Consider the following 21669-nt stretch of genomic DNA (forward strand, 5'->3'; position numbering starts at 1 on the left):
CAAACTGGAGAACACCTATACCACAGAAGTCCACCCACTGGAGTGAAGGTTCTGAGCCACATGTCAGGCTTCCCAACCTGGGGGTCTGGCAACAGGAGGAGGAATTCCTAGAGAATCAGACTTTGAAGGCTAGCAGGATTTGATTGCAGGACTTCAGCAGGACTGGGGGAAACAGAGACTCCACTCTTGGAGGGCACACACAAAGCAGTATGCACATCGGGACCTAGGGGAAGGAGCAGTGACCCCATAGGAGACTGAACCAGACCTACCTGCTAGTGTTGGAGGGTCTCCTGCAGAGGTGGAGGGCAGCTGTGGCTCACCAAGGGACAAGGACACTGGCAGCAGAAGTTCTGGGAAGTATTCCTTGGTGTGAGCCCTCCCAGAGTCCGCCATTAGCCCCACCAAAGAGCCTGGGGAAGGCTCCAGTGCTGGGTCGCCTCAGGCCAAACAACCAACAGGGAGGGAACCCAGCCCCACCCATCAGCAGACAAGCGGATTCAAGTTTTGTTGAGCTCTGCCCACCAGAGCAACAGCCAGCTCTAGCCACCACCAGTCCCTCCCATCACAAAGCTTGCACAAGCCTCTTAGATACCCTTAGATATGGTTCAGGCACAAAAACAGAAATATAGATCAATGGAACAGGATAGAAAGCCCAGAGGTAAACCCACGCACCTATGGTTAACTAATCTATGACAAAGGAAGCAAGGATATATAATGGAGAAAAGACAGTCTCTTCAATAAGTGGTGCTGGGAAAACTGTACAGCTACATGTAGAAGAATGAAATTAGAACACTCTCTAACACCATACACAAAAATAAACTCAAAATGAATTAGAGACCTAAATGTAAGGTCAGACACTATAAAACTCTTAGAGGAAAACATAGGAAGAGCACTCTTTGACATAAATCACAGCAAGATCTTTTTTGATCCACCTCCTAGAGTAATGGAAACAAAAACAAAAATAAACACATGGGACCTAATGAAACTTCAAAGCTTTTGCTCAGCAAAGGAAAACATAAAAAAGATGAAAAGACAACCCTCAGAATGGAAGAAAATATTTGCAAATGACTCATCAGACAAAGGATTAATCTCCAAAATATATAAACAGCTCATGCAGCTCAATATTAAAAAAACAAACAACCCAATCCAAAAATGGGCAGAAGACCTAAACAGACATTTCTCCAGAGAAGACATACAGATGGCCAAGAAGCACATGAAAAGCTGCTCAACATCACTAATTATTAGAGAAATGCAAACCAAAACTACAATGAGGTATCACCTCACACCAGTTAGAATGGGCATCATCAGGAAATCTACAAACAACAAATGCTGGAGAGGGTGTGGAGAAAAGGGAACCCTCTTGCACTGTTGGTGGGAATGTAAATTGATACAGCCACTATGGAGAACAGTATGGAGGTTCCTTAAAGAACTGAAAATAGAATTACCATATGACCCAGCAATCCCACTACTGGGCATATACCCAGAGAAAACCGTAATTCAAAAAGACACATGCACCCCAATGTTCACTGCAGCACTATTTACAATAGCCAGGTCATGGAAGCAACCTAAATGCCCATCGACAGACGAATGGATAAAGAAGATGTGGTACATATATACAATGGAATATAACTCAGCCATGACAAGGAACAAAATTGGGTCATTTGTAGTGATGTGGATGGATCTAGGGACTGTCATACAGAGTGAAGTAAGTCAGAAAGAGAAAAGCAAATATCGTATATTAACACATATATGTGGATCCTAGAAAAATGGTACAGATGAACCGGTTAGCTGGGCAGAAACTGAGACACAGATGTAGAGAACAAACATATGGACACCGAGGGGGGAAAGCGGCAGGGGGTGGTGGTGTGATGAACTGGGAGACTGGGATTGACATGTATACACTGATGTGTATAAAATGGATGACTAATAAGAAAATAAATAAATAAACATTTAAATAAATAAATGTACATCTTTAAGACTGCTGATTTCATTATGTATTTTCCAATACCAAAATATAAAATAAAATGAAAACTGCAGAACTTTTGGTCCTTTGACATTTTTCCCCAACCACCGAAAACTTTCAGATGGATGGAACATCTGGGTTCTGAGAAGGACTATGTATTATTACTGCTCCCCACAATATCAGGCCTAAGTGTATTTTTTATGTTTAGACTAGTGAACATAAAATGCAAACATTTTTCACATGACTGATACGTTTGCCTTTAACAAAAACAGCCCTGGCCCAATATTATTAGGAATAGATCAGCAGCCCCACTGGACTCTGAAGCAATGTAATTAGGTAGCCCAACACTACATTTTGTCAAAAAACTCTGACAACCTAATAACCAGATTGTCATCAGATAGACATTGAAAAATGATACTGTGTTTGTTCTAGCATTAAAATACTATAGCTTTCTGGGGCTTTTTGTCCAGCAAAAAAATTTTTTTAATCTATGAGGGATGCATCCTATTGGTCTGGATGGTGTTTAAATGGGCCTGTCCTGCTTGAGGTATGGAGTAAGGAGTTTTGTTTTCATTTAAAGTTTAAGAAAGAATTGTACGAAGGATCACCTACTTGATTTGAATCATTAAAATCCTATGTGTTACAAGGAAAAGTATAAAAGGGAATGTTTATAACAGCACTAACTGGTATTTATTAAGCATTTAGGTGTTGCCAGACACCATGTTCAGCTCTCTGTGTTACTGGACTCCTTCCAACAACCATCAGTGCGGGGTGCTATTGTTATTCTCATTTGTAGAAGCTTATAGAGGGTAAGGAACCTACATCCCCCATGTTCTTAGCCACTTCAATGTACTGCTGAGAAGAGAGGGTTTAACTTGGTTTTAATGAGAGCAGGGAGAGGTGGTGGGGGTTGAGAGATGTTCTTTTCAAGAAAATTATTATCTATTTGACCTCCCAAAAGAAGGTTATCCAGCGTGCAGTCTGACATGTAAGCCAATCCTATGTGTAATATGACAGTGGAAGAGAAAATGTTATAGATTCTTCACACAGATAAGCAATTAAATACAAAAAGATAGAAATATTAAGATATAGCCTTAGGGTTCAAAATACTATCGCTTCCATTTAATTAGTCAATTATGAGAACTTATCCACTAACCTGTACAAGAATAAACCTTAGGGAGTACATTTCTAAGATGACCTTTGGAACCTTAATATCCAAAAATCTTACAGTTTTACCTGTTAGGATATAAATGAGTTATTCCATGTAAATCACTGGCAAATTTGCACATGAAAACTGTGTGGCTGAGCTAGTCAGTAATAATTAAATGACACCAATATTTTTCCAATATGCATGAAAATACCCCGGACAACTTAAATGCCCAGTCCACCAAACTAGCATTACAATTCTATGGCACTTTAAATTTTCCAAAGTATTTTCCATCCTATGGTTTCATTTGACACCCATGAGCCTATATCTTAAGCATGAAAAAAAAATTATTCCAAATTTACAAACATAATGTTAAGCAAAAGATGCCATACACAAAGAAATCCATACTATATGATTCCATTTCTATAAAATTCAAAGCCATGGCAAAACCAATTTGTGACGTCAGAGGCAAGATAGTGGTGGCTGGGTTGGGAGCAGGGTAGTAACTGGAAGATGGCATGTGAAGGTCATGTTTTATGTCCTATTCTGAATGCTAGTTCCTTGAGTGTGATCATTTTGTGAAAATTCACGACGATATACACTTTGGATTTGCAGGTATACAAATCCTGTATGTTACACTTCTGTAAAAAGTTCACATGAAACAATCATTCTCTTCCTTCAGCAGTTTGCCAACTAGACCAGAAGAACATACACACCAGGCAAAAGGGTGGGCAGTCTCAAAACACCTAGAAGTTTGACTTTGCAAACTATTGAGCTGCTGCCAGTGTCACTAGAACCTCTTAACATTCCTTTCCCTTGAAGCGTCAAACAATTCATACAGCAATCCACTGTATTAATTCCTGTAATGAAAGTGCAAGGAGTCCCGTAGTCAATTACAACTATGCCCTACAAATTCCAGAAAATGTTTGCTAGGATTTAGGCCTCTGACAGCTCAGTGTGCAATTTAGAGCAATATAGTGAACTTTGATGGTAACAGCTCATTAACGATCGCATTTAAATGTAAACACTTGATACATTTTTAGAAACACCAGGCTGATTAGGTTCATTTTACTTTACTAGAAGTCAGAAGATAATATGTTAAACAGATTTTTCATTTTTTTCTCTCTTAACCATCAATTCATTAAGTAGTAAGTTGAACCTAGCTTTGTTTTCTTTTTCCATAAATATGGAAGATGAAGACAGTGGGAGTCCTGCTTCTGTTTCTCTTATCCAAATCAGATACCAGTTTTTAGGGAACACAGTTTTAAACTCTGTTTTGCATGTCTTCCAAGACTAAATACCAAGGTTATGCTTTTATAGCTGTCCAGTTAAAACTGATGCTATTCCAAGAAGTGACAGTTGATTTCATCACAAAAAGTACGAAGCAATCTATTAACTGATTAAATTGTCCTGCTTTTCCTTAAAGCTAGACCACAAGAACTATGGAACAGAGACCTTACCAATCATGGTAACAGCTGTATGTCCAGCAGAGTTACAGAAAGAGCATTGGAACTGATTACTGAACGATTCACTTCACCCAGCTTGATGCCAAGTGAGGGATAGTTAATGACAGTTACCATTTTAGGCCTGAGTTTCTTTAAATTATCAATGTACTATTTTACAAGTTATATGCATTTCAAGTAAGTTTATTCCCACAATTTTTTCAGTAGTTTGGATTATTTTCCCTTGCTCATACCAAATATAAGAAAAGTGAACAATATTAAGTTAAAGTGATATTCTCAGCTCTACAAAACATCTTTTGGTGACACAGCAGCCTAAATTATCTGAAAGTAGTTCATTGTTCTTTGCCAACAAAAAGGAGAATGTGGCCCCCAAACTAGACAAAACTCCAACCAAGTAATGACCAAGAATGGCAATAATAACTCTATTTCCCTTTCTTTTTTTTTTTTTTTTCTTTCTGTCTCTTGCTCATCAACTATTAGGAATCTTTAACAAATAAATAAACAAATACATACTGTGGAAATGCCAATGTTTGTCTCTACAAAAAACTGAAAAATTACTTTGTGTAGTAATAACCTCTCCCCTACATTAAGATGTTAAAACAGACCTTCAGGAACGAGAAATCTTTCTAATACTTTCAGGAAGCACCCAACCAAATAAATATATTGTGGGACTGGAAAAAATCATCCAGAATCACAGGGCAGAAGGAGCCCAAGATGTCACCTGACCCATCATGTGCACATTACCAGTAAGTTCCATTTAATTCCACAATCTTTTTCTAATTGAAGTATTGCTGATTTACAATGTTCTATTAGTTTCAGGTGTACAACAAAGTGATTCAGGTATATATATATATATATAGCTTTTTCAGATTCTTTTCCGTTATAGGTTATTACAAGATATTGACTACTGTTCTCTGTGCTATACAGTAGGTCCCTGTCATTTATCTATTGTATATATATATATATATATATAGTAGTGTGTATCTGCTAATCCCAAACTCGTAATTTATCCTTCTCCCTCCCTCTCCCCTTTGGTAACCATAAATTTGTTGTCTATGTCTGTGAGTCTATGTCTGTTTTGTAAATAAGTTCATTTGTATCATTTTTTTAGATTCCACATATACGTGATATCATATGATATTTGTCTTTCTCTGAGTTGCTTCACTTAGTATGATAATCTCTAGGTCCATCCATGTTGCTGCAGATGGCATATTTCATTCTTTTTGATGGCTGAGTAATATTCCATTGTACTGGGCTGGTCAAAAAGTTCGCTCCATACAATGTAATGGAAAAAAACCGAACGAACTTTTTGGCCAACTGTGGGTGTGTGTGGGGGTGTGTGTGTGTGTGTTTGTGTGTGTGTATGTATACACAGACACACACACACATATATATATATACCATATCTTCTTTATCCATTTATTAGTCAGTGGACATTTAGGTTGTTTCCATGTCTTGGCTATTGTAAGTAGTGCTGCTTATGAACATTAGAGTGCATATATCTTTTTGAATTAGAGTTTTGGTCTTTTCTGGATATATACCCAGGAGTGGAATTGCTGGATCATATGATAACCCTATTTTTAGTTTTCTAAGGAACCTCCACACTGTTCTCCATAGTGGCTGCACCAATTTATTTTCCCACCAACAGTGTAGGAGGGTTCGCTTTTCTCCATACCCTCTCCTGCATTTATTGCTTGTAGACTTTTTGATAATCCCACCATCTCAGGCTGCTCTTATTCCCGAGTTCCCTCTCTCAGCTCTGCCTAAAGACAGACCCACTCAAACACCAAAAAACCCTACCAAGTAGTCCAATGCTAGCAAGCCCCTGAATCCTGCCACATCAGGTCCACTACAAATTACAGTCACTTGTTCTCTGTCCTGGCCTAGTTGTTATTTCAGAGAAAATCTCTTTTTGGACCATTATTCCTGTCCTTTGGAAAATCAGCTCAGGAATAGACTCAGGTGCCACTTTGGGTATGTAAAATAAATATTCTATTTATTCTATTGTATTTCTGTTCTATAATTTTATGTTAGATGGTTGCTACTATGCATTCTGCTGCTGTAGATACCATATCTATTTTACATACTCAAACCAGCATTAGTCCATGCTCACATGAGTATTTAATGAAGAAGAACCTTCTGGCTACAAGCCTCACCAAATTGAATGCTGCTGAGGAGGAATCACTTTCTCCGAAATGTAGCCATTAACAAAAAGAGAAAAGCCTAGAGTGACATGGGTCATCTCTAACGCAGCTGAATTACAATCCTGTAGAGTGAAGTAGGTAGCCGCCTATGAAGTAAGACTTCAGGAGTCTTACTTTTTTTTTCCTATGAGACGAAACTCAGTATTCCACAGTTGAAGTCTGAAATGCAAATACACCTAAGTAAATTGTTCTAAAACTTCAGTCATTCACATACTCCTTTCATGATTCTTATACTATCTGTGAACCAATATTCTATCATTAATACAGTATTTTTATTTTAATCAAGTCAATCTTACCAAGCTCAATTAATTTTTTGAAAGACAGTTTTATATCACCACTGCAAATATCCAGTATCACTTGTATACAGCCAATATCACTTGCCACAAATAGAAGAAAACCAAAAAAAATTAATGTGGCTAACCAAAAATGTGTTCAGTCACGTACTGTGTAAAATCATGTACCACATGAAATACTGTAATAAATTGGTTTAAATTCACACTAAAGAGTGATATCAGTGTTCTCAACACTCCTCTATCTTGTCCTCTGTTTAAAGGAGGAGGGACCACCAAAAAGAGGTAGGAAGGGTACCGAGAATCTGAAGGAGCATGTGTGAAGGCTGGGTGCTTGGGGAAGGTTGGGGTGGATGTCACAAGCTATGAGAAGTAAAGGGACAAACGAGCAGGCTGTTGCCCACTCCATAATTATTTATTTCTGGGGCTGTCCCTGCATGTGTCATAAAGGAAGTCCGTTGTACTATTTGATATGAAGGTCCTTCTATGCACCATCTCTTTTAGACATACACGTCTGAGCTTACAAATTACCCATCACAAAGAAATCACATGCTGTTAATAGGTCTCTTCATTGTGGCTGACAGTGCAGAACAAATGCCAGTCCCTGTGCTGAAACCAAATTTCTGGAATACTAACAGGAGTTCCCAATAGGAGGAGACACATTACCTAGAGGTCACCCCCCAATAACTGCTGGAGCAAACTCCTGAATTCTGCTGCTTCTTGCCACATTCACAACAAAGGGCCATATATTCTAGCTCTCCCTGGATATCCTCCTCTCTGATCAAATTCTCAATTCTCTGATCATTTTTTCATTCTTTTTTTTTAAATTTATTTATTTTATTTATTTATTTTTGGCTGTGTTGGGTCTTCGTTGCTGGGTGCAGGCTTTCTCTAGTTGCGGCAAGCGGGGGCTACTCTCCGTTGCGGTGCGCGGGCTTCTCATTGCGGTGGCTTCTCTTGTTGCGGAGCATGGGCTCTAGGCACGTGGGCTTCAGTAGTTGTGGCACGTGGGCTCAGTAGTTGTGGCTCTAGAGCGCAGGCTCAGTAGTTGTGGCATACGGGCTTAGTTGCTCCGCGGCATGTGGGATCTTCCTGGACCAGGGCTCGAACCTGTGTCCCCTGCATTGGCAGGCGGATTCTTAACCACTGCGCTACCAAGGAAGCCCTTTCATTGCTTTTAACACCTCGCTCTCATTAAAACAGGTGCCCAATTTATAGAAAAATGAAGGGCATGAATCTGAATGAATCAACCATAAATGAATGAACAAATGTATGACAACAGGTCAGCTTTGCAGAAAGGAACACCTGCATGCCTAAGGCATGTCACCAAATTACCTCAACCCTGTCCAAAGTTACCAAGGAAAAGAGCACAAATCCCATCAGGATGCCTTTTCAGAGAAGTGACAAGTTCTCCTTCCCTTGCCCTAACTGGACAAAGATCTGCTGCACTCTCTCTTTTAAAGTGCCTCCTTTTTACAAACTGTATAATCTTGGTCAAGTTACTGAACTTCTCTGAACTTCTGTTCCCTTATCTATTAAATTCTGAAGAATAATATCTGCCCCATGAGTTGCAGTAAAGATTAAATGAGAGAATTCAAGAAAAGTGTCTACCACATTGCCTGGATTATATCATAAGCTTAAAGATGCTGGGTACATTTTCAGACCAGACCACAATACCATGATAAATATCAATAGCATAATGGTTCCATGTTGTTACAATGTAATACCCACATGCTTTCATTCACTGTCCTGGTATCTACCCTGTTTGCCAGTATCAGAGTTTTTAATGTTTACAGGGAGAATGCAGCAGGGTAGCAGCCCTATAGGCATGAAGGGGCACAGAATCATGTACCAGGAGTCCTCCATGAATGCATCTTAACAAATGTATCCTGGGTTGATGATGACCACAATTCATTCCCATTTTGAAGCTCCCTGCATTTTTCACCTCTTTCTCGCTCTGAATCTCCTACTCTTCTAATACCCATAGAGTTTCCCTCATTTCAAATCAGAGGCATGAGCACCTGCAGCCACAGGAGGGGAAGTTTAGGATCCAACGCCTGTAGTATTTTTCAGACAGAAAACACTCTCCCAATGCCTCTACCCAGGAGATGGTAAACTACTCTGACATTTCAGCTGTTGCCCCTCCAAGCAGATTCACACACCTCTCGGCTAACACCCCCATTAGGTAGGCATCTAATCATGTTTACAGTTATTCATTATGACTGGCTATACACAGTGCCTTTGGTGTCAAACCGAATGGCCTGTAGACCCCTGGTCCAAGACTTCCGGAAGATACAGACACACATTAAATAAGACACAGGCAGGAAAATCACATTCACTTCCTGGAGATGGAGCGAGACTAAAGCCAACCTGCTAGAGCCCTCCAGACCTCCAGGGTGGGGAGGCCCACAGCTAGCAGAGTGGGATTAAAAATCTGAGGTGCTTGGGGTTCAGAAAGCTTGCCAGCTCAGCTTCTGTGGGTGTCTGCAAGCAAGTATGCCAGCAAGAAAAACATGAACTGTTTTGCAGGACAATCTTCTTGAACCAGAAGGAGCAGTAGGCCTTCTAAGTGCCAGGGCACATTCCTGAACCTCTGAGCTCATGCACACCTATAGTGACTCCATGCACCTCTCCGTGGAAGAATTTCTCCAAGAACACAAAGGAGAGAAGTGCCCTTCACCACCTGTGATCATCTGAATCTAGAATCACGGGTGGAGGATGTATTGGGAGGGGGGTGGCAAATAATGACCTGAAGAGATGACCTGCAGTCCTCAGAATCCACTATAATGAACACTCTGTGTTTAAACAAGGGGAACCTGCATTTCCTCAAAAGGCATTTAGACACAGTCACATAACTGGGAGTGAATCTAAGAACCCTAGAAAGAGCAGCATATTTCCCCACTGACACAGCTGTACTGAAAAATCAACCTATGGCTCTAAGGGAAATGAGAAAACACAACTAGTGATTTCTAGCATGGCATCCAATCTTCATTTTTGTGATCTCTCAATTCTCAGTTCACGTATAAACAGACGTTTTTTTTCCCTGAAGTAAGAAAAGGATTAAGTAGGCAGGATGCTTTCTGAGTTCTGTGTAGCATATGTTCATAAGCTATCCTTTTGTAGCATTCATGGATTCATTCTGGAGTAGGGTTAAGCCGGAGCAAAATAATTTGGCATGCTTGCATTTGCTTTATCAGGAGAAGCAAGTTCAGTCTGCAGGGGCCATCCTGACCTGAGTGGCAAAGAAGCTTCCTGGAACCCTGAGGGGGATGCTGATTATTTTCCTTACAGGGATGCTCAAGCTGAGCCATCTTCCTTGCAAAATGGTAAATGAGCTTCATGCAAATTATCCTCAGGAAAGTGGTGGCTCAGGGGACAGGAGTGATCATTATTACACAAACTTAATTTCTGACCAACTTCAACAATCATCCTGCAGTATCTGCCCTGCTACACAACCTCAGGGTCAGCATTCCAATCCATTCCACCCTAAAGACCACATTCAGCAGCAGATGTGCTTTCCAAATTTGTACATCCACTTTTATATGTTATATCCACGTGATGGAATACAGTGCAGTCCTTAATGATGATGTGGTAGAAGAATTTTTAATGTTCACAATACAACATTAAGTGGAAAAAGCAGTATGTACAATTTTCTAAAGACATATCTACATGGAAAGAAATACCCCCAAATGCCATAGGTGGTCATTTCCAGGCAGAAAGGTTATGAGTAATTTCTATTTTCTTCTCTTTTGCTGATCCGTTTCCCAAATATTCTTTTTTTTTTTTCTTAATAAATTTATTTATATTGTATTTTTGGCTGCATTGGGTCTCTGTTGCTGCGCATGGGCTTTCTCTAGTTGCAGCGAGCAGGGGCTACTCTTCATTGCAGTGTGTGGGCTTCTCATTGTAGTGGCTTCTCTTGTTGTGGAGCAGGGGCTCTAGGTGCGCGGGCTCAGTAGTTGTGGCTCGCGGGCTCTAGAGCACAGGCTCAGTAGTTGTGGCACACGGGCTTAGTTGCTCTGCGGCATGTGGGACCTTCCCGGACCAGAGCTCGAACCCATGTCCCCTGCACTGGCAGGCAGATTCTTAACCACTGCGCCACCAGGGAAGTCCCCCCAAATATTCTAAAATGTAAATGTATTACCTTTGTAATACAAATAAAGTAATTATAAAGTGATTCAAAGATATATTGATAGATTGGTGAGAGTGACATCACCAAGATGGCAACATAAGTTGTTCCTGACTTTGCTCCCCTTTACAAGAAGAACAACTAACAACTATTCAAGAGCAAGACATCACTGAGAGAATCCTAGAACATGGGGGTGAGGCTAAAGCACCCCCGTGTACTACAGAGACCAAAAAAGACCACATTAGAAGGTAAGGGAAGTGGCTGCACATTGACCACATTGCCCCTCCCAAGGCTAGCACAGCACCACGTGGAGAGGTCTCCCCTGAGTCTCTAGTTCCTCCAGTGGGAAGGAGAACACAGTGGATAAAACCAGCACCCCTAGTATTGTGGGTCACTTTACAGGAGCCCCTACTCTAATCTCACACCACAGAGACTGCAGGGGAATCTTCGGGGCTCAACCACTGGGAACCTGACTGTGATGGAGATGAGGAAGGAGCTTCTAACAACCAGCACAGGGATTTTGGCAGACTAAGTTCATACCTGCAGTGCCCAAGTAGTAATCCCAGAGGCTCTGCCCATGTGCAGAACCAAGCAGAGGGCACACTCTGACCAGGGAACCCAACAGAGTACATATCTGCCCGATCCTCAAAGGAGGAATTTTGCCAGCCCTAAAGCCCAGTTTGCCCACATCCAGGCAAGGAGCTGAATCACAGCCCCACCTGCTGTGGAGAGCATCTTCTGGTCCCATTTGACCAGAGGGCTAGAGAAAACTCCTGGAAGCTGAGCAGCCCAGCTGTGCTCAAGCCAAGAGGCAGGCAAGGAGAGCTGATTGCCCCCAGAGCAAAGTTACTACCAGGTATGGAGCACCACCATGCTATGCACAAGCAGGAGGATTAACTCACAGCCAAGGCTGAGGGTAGCTCACTGCCCCCCCCCACACCAAACAGCTGGTTTGGGAAACTGAGAGGAGCCTGAAGTGACCCCCTCCCCCTCCAAACCAGGCAAGGGATCTTGCCCATTATGGAGCACGTTATTCTGCTACATCTGACCAGAAGGGCTGGAGATAACTCTTGGAAGCTACGTGGCCCAGCAGCACCTGAGCCAAGAGGTAGGTAAAGCAAATAGTTTGCAAAGCAAAGCCAGTGGCCCTGTTCAGTCAGGGAACTTGGGGTGCAGGTTGGATTGAGTTAAGATAACAAAGATCTCTAGCAGCTTTAGAGCTGCTTCTCCCACTGCACCCAGGCAGGAAATCTAATTCATAGCCCCACTCATTGCTGAATATAGCCATCAGCCTGTTCAACCAGGTAATATACCCAGAACACACGGGAAGATGCATAGCCCATTCAATAGTCCTATGCATACTGGTGCTTACACAGAGAGCACAACCCGTGGCACTCCCCATCTGTGGAGCAAAAGCTGTGGCTTCACCTGACCAGGGATACATTTCACACTCTGGACTGATTCAGGTCCCCAAACAATGAGCTGTACAGGCCCTGCGTCCTGCTACCCTGCCAGTGCAAGGAAGCTAATTCGTAGCCCCATCTACTACTAAATATCAGTCCCAACTATCTAGTAAGCCTGACCAGTGAATCCAGGCAACAGTGGAGACAATCCGATAGCCTCACTTGGGTAAGGAACCAAGCCAGCAGTCCTATCCAGCTGTTCTCAGCCAGTTATTCTCAGCCCATCCCCATCCCCATCCTCAGAGCTCAAACAGTTGCCTTGTCCAAAAATAGACCATAACAGCAGGTCCCACCTGCCCAAAGACATCACTAGCAGACACACTCAGAAACCCAAACTGAGCTGACTGGTGAAAAACTGTCTGTACCAAAGCAAGCCTGTAAAGTCCAGAAGAGGGGCCCTATTACTCAAATGAGCAGATACCAATGTAAAGAATTAAGGATCATGAAAAAGCAAGTAAATATGATACCACCAAAGGAAAGTAATAAAGCTCCAATAACTGATCCTAGAGAAATGGAGATGTATAGACTGTCAAAGAATTCAGAATAATCCTCTTAAGGATATTTAGTGAACTACAAGAAAACACAGACAACTAAACGAAATTACACGAGCAATGCATGAACAAAACAAGAAGTTTAACTATTAAAAAAACAACAAAAAAACCAACATCAACCAGAAATCCTAAAGTTGGAAAATACAAATACTGAACCAAAGAAATCGATAGAGTTTCAAAAGTAGACTCAACCATGCAGAAGAAAGAATCAGTGATCTGGCAGATAGGACACTGGAAATTACCCAGTCAGAGGAGCAAAAAGTAAAAAGAATACAAAAAAGTAAAGGAAGCCTACAGGAATTACGGGACACAATGAAAAGAAATAATATTCACAGTATTCCAGAAACAGAAGAGAAAGAGAAAGGGACAGAAAGTATATTTAAAGCAATAATGGCTGAAAACTTCCGGAACCTGAGGAGAGAAATAGACATCCAGATCCAGAGGCCCAAAGGATTCCAAAAAAGTTGAACCCAAATAGGGCTATACTAAGACACATTATAATTAAATTATAAAAAGTCAAAGACAAAGAAAAAAATTTAAGAACAGCAAGAGAAAAGAGAGAAGTTACATACAAAGGAATTCCCAAAAGACTATGGACAGATTTATCAACAGAAATTTTTAGGCCAGGAAAAAATGGGATCACAAAATCAAAATACTGAAAGAAAATAACTGTCAACCAAGAATTCTATACCAGTGACGCTGTCCTTCAGAAACAAGGGAGAGATAAAGACATTTCCTAACAAACAAAAGCTAAGGGAATTCATTACCACCAGACCTGCCTTACAAGAAATGCTAAAGGGAGGTCTCTGAGTGGAAGTAAAAGAATGCTAATTAACATCATAAAAACAAAAAAGGTAGTACAAATCTCACTGGTAATGATAAATATACAGTCACAGTTAGATTCTGCAATATGGTAATAGTGGTGCATCACTAACTTAAAACTCTAATTTAAAAGTTTTTTTTTAAATAAATTTACTTATTTATTTATTTATTTATGGCTGTGTTGTGTCTTTGTTGCTGCACGTGGGCTTCCTCTAGTTGTGGCGAGCAGGGGTTACTCTTCATTGCAGTGTGCAGGCTTCTCATTGAGGTGGCTTCTCTTGTTGCAGAGCACAAGCTCTAGGCACGCGCTCTTCAGCAGTTGTGGCACGCAGGCTCAATAGTTGTGGCTCGTGGGCTCTAGAGCGCAGGCTCAGTAGTTGTGGCGCACGGGCTTAGTTGCTACGCAGCATGTGGGATCTTCCTGGACCAGGGATTGAACCCAGGCCCCCTGCATTGGCAGGCGGATTCTTAACCACTGCACCACCAGGGAAGTCCCTAAAAGTTTTTTTGTTTCTTTTTTTAAGCAGTAAAAATAACCACAAGCACAATAATCTGTTATTAGTTATACAATATATAAAATGTGGACAGGAATAGAAGTAGAAGTGTAAAGTTTATGAATTCTACTGAAGTTAAGTTGTTATAGGTTTAAAATAGGGTGTTATAAGTTTAAGATATTTTACGTAAGCCTCATGGTAGCCACAAGGGAAAATCCTGTAGTAATTACACAAAGGAACACAATAAAGAAGTTAAAGCATACTGATACCAAAAGACATCAAATGATAAAAAGGCATGAGGATAAGAAACAAGGAACAACAAATCTACAAAACAACCAGAAAACAATGAACAAAATGTCAATAGTAAGTCCTTACCTATTAATAATAACTTTAAACATAAATAAATTAAATTCTCCAGTTAAAAGGCACAGAATGGCTGAATGGATTAAAAAAACAAGATCTAACAATATACTGCCTTCAAAAGATTCACTTCAGCCTTAACAATATACATAGACTAAGGGTGAAAAAACATTTCAAGCAAATGGTAACCCTAAAACAAGCAGAGATAGTTATACAGCTGTCCCTCAGTATACACAGGGAATTGGTTCCAGGAACCCCCAAGGATACCAAAATCCATGGACACTCAAGTCCCTTACATAAAATGGCATAGTATTTGCATATTACCTACACACATCCTCGTATATATTTTAAATCATCTCTAGATTACTTAAAACACCTAATACAATGTAAATGCTATGTTAAATAGTTGTAAACACAATGTACGCAGTTGCTGCCACATAGCAAATTTCTAACTGATTTCAAGCTATACTATACAGCTATAGTCATCAAAACAGTTTGATATTGGCATAAAAACAGACAAATAGACCAATGGAGCAGAATTGAGAGCCCAAACTCAAGCATATATGGAAAACTAATATTTGACAAGGGAGCCAAAGATACTCAATGGAAAAAAGACAGTCTCTTCAATAAATGGTGCCAGGACAATTGGATATTCACATGTAAAAGAATGAAACTGGACCCATATCTCACACCATCCACAAAAATTAACTCAAAATGGATTGAAGACTTAAATGTAAAACCTGAAACCATGAAACTGCTAGAAGAAAACACAGGAACAAAGCTCCTTGACACGAGTTGTATTCATGATTTTTTTAGATATGAAACCTAAAGCATAAGCAACAAAATAAAAAATAAACAAGTGGGAATATATCAAACAACAAACTTTCTGCACAGCAAAAGAAACCATCAATAAAGTGAAAAGATAAACCTATCAAATGGGAAAAATATTTGCAAACCATGTATCTGATAAGGTTTAATATCCAAAATATATAAAGAACTCATATAATTCAATAGCAAAAAATCAAATAACCCAATTAAAAAATGGGCAAAGGGGCTTCCCTGGTGGCGCAGTGGTTAAGAATCCACCTGCCAGTGCAGGGGACACGGGTTCGAGCTCTGGTCCGGGAAGATCGATCCCACATGCCGCGGAGCAACTAAGCCCGTGCTCCACAGCTGCTGAGCCTGCGCTCTAGAGCCAGTGCTCCGTGCCTAGAGCCCATGCTCCGCAACAAGGGAAGCCACCACAATGAGAGGCCTGCGCACCGCAACAAAGGGTAGCCCCGACTTGCCGCAACTAGAGAAAGCCCGTGTGCAGCAACGAAGACCCAACGCAGCCAGAAATTAATTAATTAATTAATTTAAAAAAAAATTTCAATTGACATCTCCCCATCTCTCTTTAAAAAAAAAAAAAGGGCAAAGGACCTGAACAGACATTTCTCCAAAGAAGATATACAAAAGGTCAACAGGTACATGAAAAGATGCTCAACATTACTATCATTAGAGAAATGCAAATTAAAACCATGAGACATCACCTCATGCCTGTTAGATTGGCCATTACCGAAGAGATGAGCGACAACAAATGCTGACATGGATGTAGGAAAAAAGGGTACCCTTCTGTACTATTGGTAGGATTATAAATTGGTATAGCCATTATAGAAAACAGTATGGAAGAGCCTCAAAAAAAAAAAAAAACAACAATGAGCTACCATATGATGCAGCAATTCCACTTCTGGGAATACATCCAAAGGAAACAAAAACACTAACTTGAAAAGCTATCTGCACCCCCATTTTCACAGCAGCATTATTTACAATACCCAAGAAATAGTAACAACCTAAGCGTCCATCCATGTATATACAGTATATATATACAATGAAATATTATTCAGCCACAAAAAAGAAGGAATCCTACCATTTGCGACACCATGGATGGACCTTGAAGGCATTATGCTAATGAAATAAGTCAGAGAGAGAAAGACAAATGTTCTATGATTTCACTTATATGTGGGATCTTAAAAAATAAAATAATACTCACAGAAAAAGAGATCAGACTTCTGATTATCGGAGATGGAGGGTGGGGGGGAGGAGTTGGAGGAAGGCAGTCAAAAGGTACAAACTTCCAGTTATAAATTAGTACTAGAGATGAAACATGATAACTACAGCTAACACTGCTGCATGATATATAGTAAAATTAAGAGAGTAAACCTTAAAAGTTCTCATCACAAGGAGATTTTTTTTCCTTTTTTCCTTTTTTTTCTTTTTATTGTGTCTATATGAGAAGATGAGGGTTAGCTGAACCTATTGTGGTAACCATTTCAAAGTATATGTAAATCAAACCATCATGCTGTATGCTTTAAAGTTATCAGTGATGTCAATTATTTCTCAGTAAAACTGGAGGAAAAAAAAATATAGAGTGGCATTTTAAAAAGTGTTTTTCATCCTCAAAACAAAGAAGCATTCCCATTAAAGCATTCCCAATATAACTGACCTGCACCATTGAGAAAGAACTACCATATATCTCAGGTTCAACTTTGTTGTTATCACCACTGCTAATTACTTCTTAAGTATGTGCTGTATGCAGTACCCTGCAGTAGGCATCAGTAGTCAACTAAATAACTCAGGTAGTAACTAAGTTATTTACATCACCAGGATGTAAACACTTACACTGGTAAGTGTTACTAATGTTGGAGAATCTAAAGACCAGCATTTCGGGGACTTCCCTGGTGGTCCAGTGGCTAAGACTCCACGCTCCCAATGCAGAGGGCCTGGGTTCAATCCCTGGTCAGAGAACTAGATCCCACATGCCACAAATAAGAGTTCACATGCTGCAATAAAGATCCCGCATGCTGCGACTAAAAAGATCCCTCATGCCGCAACTAAAAGATCCCTCATGCCGCAACTAAAAGATCCCTCATGCCGCAACTGAAGGTCTCCTATGCCACAACTGAACCTACGTGCCGCAACTAAGAACCGGTGCAGCCAAATAAATAAATAAATATTTTAAAATAATAATAATAAAAAAATAAAAAGCAGCATTTAACAGGGGTGTTAATCCATTCGCCTGCCCTATATTCCACCTTCTCAGAAAATCTCTCCCAATCCTGCTGAATAGAATTAAGTAGAATTAAGTAGGCAGCCAGCCAAGTGGACCTTGTGCCTGGGACACAGAGGACTCCAACAAAGGTGGGCACCTGACCTACAGCAAGCCACTTAGATACTTTCCCCCAGGAAAGAGGAATTGGAATGTAGTAATTCCTGTTAGTCTCTATCAACCTCTTGAATGGGGCAGAGGAAGCTGCAGAGGCAGTCAGGGTGGATGTGGCAATGCAGACCAGAGCAGCCAGTATGCGCGGGAAGCAGAGGAGAGGCTATGCAGCTCCCAAGACAGGCACTGTGCTTTAGGATAGACATACTGAGAGACAGTGTGGAGCAGACATGTTTATCCATTTACCTGTCCTGCTCCTGTTAGCTCTTGAGGGTCAACCACTTCCTGGTCCAGTGCCTCAGGAAGCTCTCGGTCCTGCCTGCCCTCAAATCAGTAAGCTGTCCTGTGGTCTTATAGGAAGTGCCACATCTTTTGTTGTTTTTGTTGCTGTTTGTTTTGCTTCTTGAAAACAAATGAATCCTAAGACAGTTACAAGGATCAAAACTATAATCCCTCTTTCCCCACTCTGCATGGCTGATTGTCCCCCTCCCCCTTGTCATTCCTTCAGATCTCAGCTAAAATCATTAACTCAAAGAAGCCCTCCCAGACCACTCCACAGGAGGAGGTTTGCTCTGCTTTGCCTCCTGTTGTTTCCTGTATAGGACTTAACATAACTTTTAATAATGCATGCATTGTTTAATAGTTATGCTCTGTCTCCCTCCCTAGACTGTAAAATCATCAGCAGGGCTCATGTTTCTTGCACCTCATACAGCACGTTCCTGGTACACCACAGGAAGTCAGTGGCATTGAATGCATAGGTTAGTCTCGTATATGAGTACATATTCATTCATTTGATATACAAATAATCACCAAGGCTTAAAATTTGCAAGACTTGTTCCTTTCTCAACAAGGCACTAAAGAAGGACATTAGGTACACACGCAAAGACACAGCTGAGGGCCTATTGAACAGCCATCCCCTCTGCTGCCTTACAGGTAAAACCCCAATTTTATTGGAGTGTCTTACCTCCACAAACCCAAGAGCCTAGGGAAGGTGAGATTATCCCAGCTCAGGGGTAAACCCTGATTAGTTTAAACCAGAGAATGGGTTATAGTTGCTCAGATATCCACCCCTTTAGCCCCTACGGCAGCCAGGTCAGCCAGATACCCCACCCACACCCTCAAAACACACACACACACACACACACACACACACACACACACACACACACCAACCACCTCCAGCTGTGAGCAGCCTCTTCTGTTTACTTAATGTTCTGACCAGATGTTATCATTTTCTATGTGTACCATGACAAGAACAAACTTAAATTGGAAAGCACCAATTTAAGCCAATCAAGGTAATCCCATCCCGTGTGCCACTGTCTGACTTAGGAAGGAGTATGTAGCTGTAATCAGCCAAATGCAACCCAAGGAGAAGCCTGCTGGAGAAGTTACAGGACAGGCCCCTTGCATTTAAAAAGGGACACACAAGAATAGACAGTCTCTTATACCAATGGATGCTACTTATGTGCAGGTGACTCCCCAAAATGAAGCAGGCATCTTAGGACCAAGAGGTCAGCCAGTCAGAGGACCAAGTCAGCACACTGAAGGTGGCAGAGAAAAAGGAGCAAGAAATGAAGACTCTAATGACATTGCTGAGTCACTGAATTAACAAAACCTGGAACTACCTCTCTCAGGATGTTTAGTTCCTTGAGATAGCTCATTTTCTTTATTCTGATGGGTTTTATTTTGTGTTCAAATGTAAGTTAGTAGAGAAATTCACAAAATAATTGCCAATGCTTAGCAATCTGTCGACAGCCTAGTGCTCAAAATCCTCTCCCTGCTGCACAGTGACAACCATCAAAGGCACCCTGGTGGGTCCCCAGTTGCTTGGCACCAGGAAAAAGTGGATTGAGGTTGGATTCCACACATTCAGAGCCAGGGTTCCGTAATGCCTTTCCATCAATCATGACATCCAAGGGGCTCAGCAGGTAGACATGGAGAGGGTAGGAAGCTTCTTTTTTTAATTCCCTTATTATCTACTCCCATTTTGAGTAGACTTTTGACTATCTGCAGCAAAAACTATCTTCACTGATAAATCTATCTTCTCATAATTAGCAGCAAATTAATGTGACCTCCTTTGAGCAAAAGACTCAGGAAAAATGGTATAGAGATTCATAATTCTGCCCATATTCCTCCAAACCTTCAGATGATGGGTCTTAAGTGAATTTTTCCCAAAAAGGAAGACAACTGAGATGCCAGGAAAAGTATTAACCATGTGATCACTTGACACACTCTCTCCATCATGAGAGTCATAAAGCACCCCACGAATGCTGAAGCGTCTCCTTGTCTCAGCAGTGAATTTGGGGCAGCATAATTTAAAGATATCAATTGGTATGTTTTGTTATTCCTCCTGTGTATATTTTTCCCTTTCTTATCTCAAGAACGTCAAAATTCCCTTTATCTTAGGGGCATGTCCAAAAGCAGAAAGCACTAGAAGAAATCTCTAACCCTCAAAATCCAACCCCCACTAAAGATTTTTCTTTCAAAAGCCTGAACTCATGGTGCTAGACACCAGCATTTCTGGACAGGGATACAGACAAATTTCGATTGCTCTGTTCCATTTAAACTGTTCTGTTTCCTTTGATCTTGTTTACCTAAAATTGTGCTTTCCCACTATTAGGGAGAGGCTAGAGGTTTTTCAGTACCTTAAAGTAGTGGAGGTTGGCACCCTATTCCCTAGCAGCAACTCTAGGGAAGTGATAGGACTTTTGATGGGAACTGTGAGAGGATGCTAGGAAAATAAATATTGGGGCCCTGAAGCCACAGTGAAAGATCCTGTGTCTATGTCCTTTGCATAGACACAGCAGTGTCACCTAATACTGCATGGACAAGGAGCTTCCCAGGGTGACCAGCGTGGACTAAGAATCAGAAGGCCTTTTCCTGAATGTTCTGTGCTAGGCAAGACCTGCAGCACTTCTGCATCAATGACACTAAGTGAGCAGAAACCCTAAACATCACAGAGATAGCACTTCCAAAATTCAGAGGTAAAAAAATGTAACCAAGTATGCATGCATGTGTGATTAAAATTCATTCATGCAACATTCAAAACAATTTTTCAAAATTAAACCTTTAATTCAGAATGCAAACTAGGTTTGTATTTTTAATTGGCTTGACATGTCATGAGCTCCCAAAGGACCCCACACTATCAGTCCAAGTTCCCACTAGTTATTCAATATATTACAAGTCCTGCTACCTTAAAAAAGGAAAATTAGCTGTAAGATAGACAGTTCCATAGTTGGTGAATACTACTGAACATTTTCAAAACATTCAAATAAAAGGCAATAACAGAATGCCTTTATTTTTTCTCTAAATAACGTCATACCCATTCATGAGACATGACTATATTTCCCTCAATGTGCTGGGAATTAATGAAAATTGAATATAAAGGAAAGAAGTGCCCTATATACAAGGCACTTTATAAAGTTGAGATTCCCAAATAATACAAAAGCATTTTCAAGTCACACATGGGATATGAAGTGAAAATGTTCTTGGAGGAAATCTTCTCTAATAATACTTATCTACTTCAGAGGGTGCTGGCAAGCTCTATTAACACTTTTAGATCTTCAAATAAAAGTCCTATA

At 40.7% G+C, this 21669-nt stretch overlaps 1 protein-coding gene across 12 annotated transcripts in view; it reads right to left on the bottom strand.

Annotated features, from left to right (window-relative positions):
* Positions 1-21669, bottom strand: part of FHIT (fragile histidine triad diadenosine triphosphatase) — a 1499836-nt gene that overhangs the window by 1430516 nt on the left and 47651 nt on the right. The gene's annotated exons all lie outside the window — the stretch shown is intronic.

This window comes from Eubalaena glacialis, chromosome 7 (assembly GCF_028564815.1).
Source record: "Eubalaena glacialis isolate mEubGla1 chromosome 7, mEubGla1.1.hap2.+ XY, whole genome shotgun sequence".
Lineage (NCBI taxonomy): Eukaryota > Metazoa > Chordata > Mammalia > Artiodactyla > Balaenidae > Eubalaena > Eubalaena glacialis.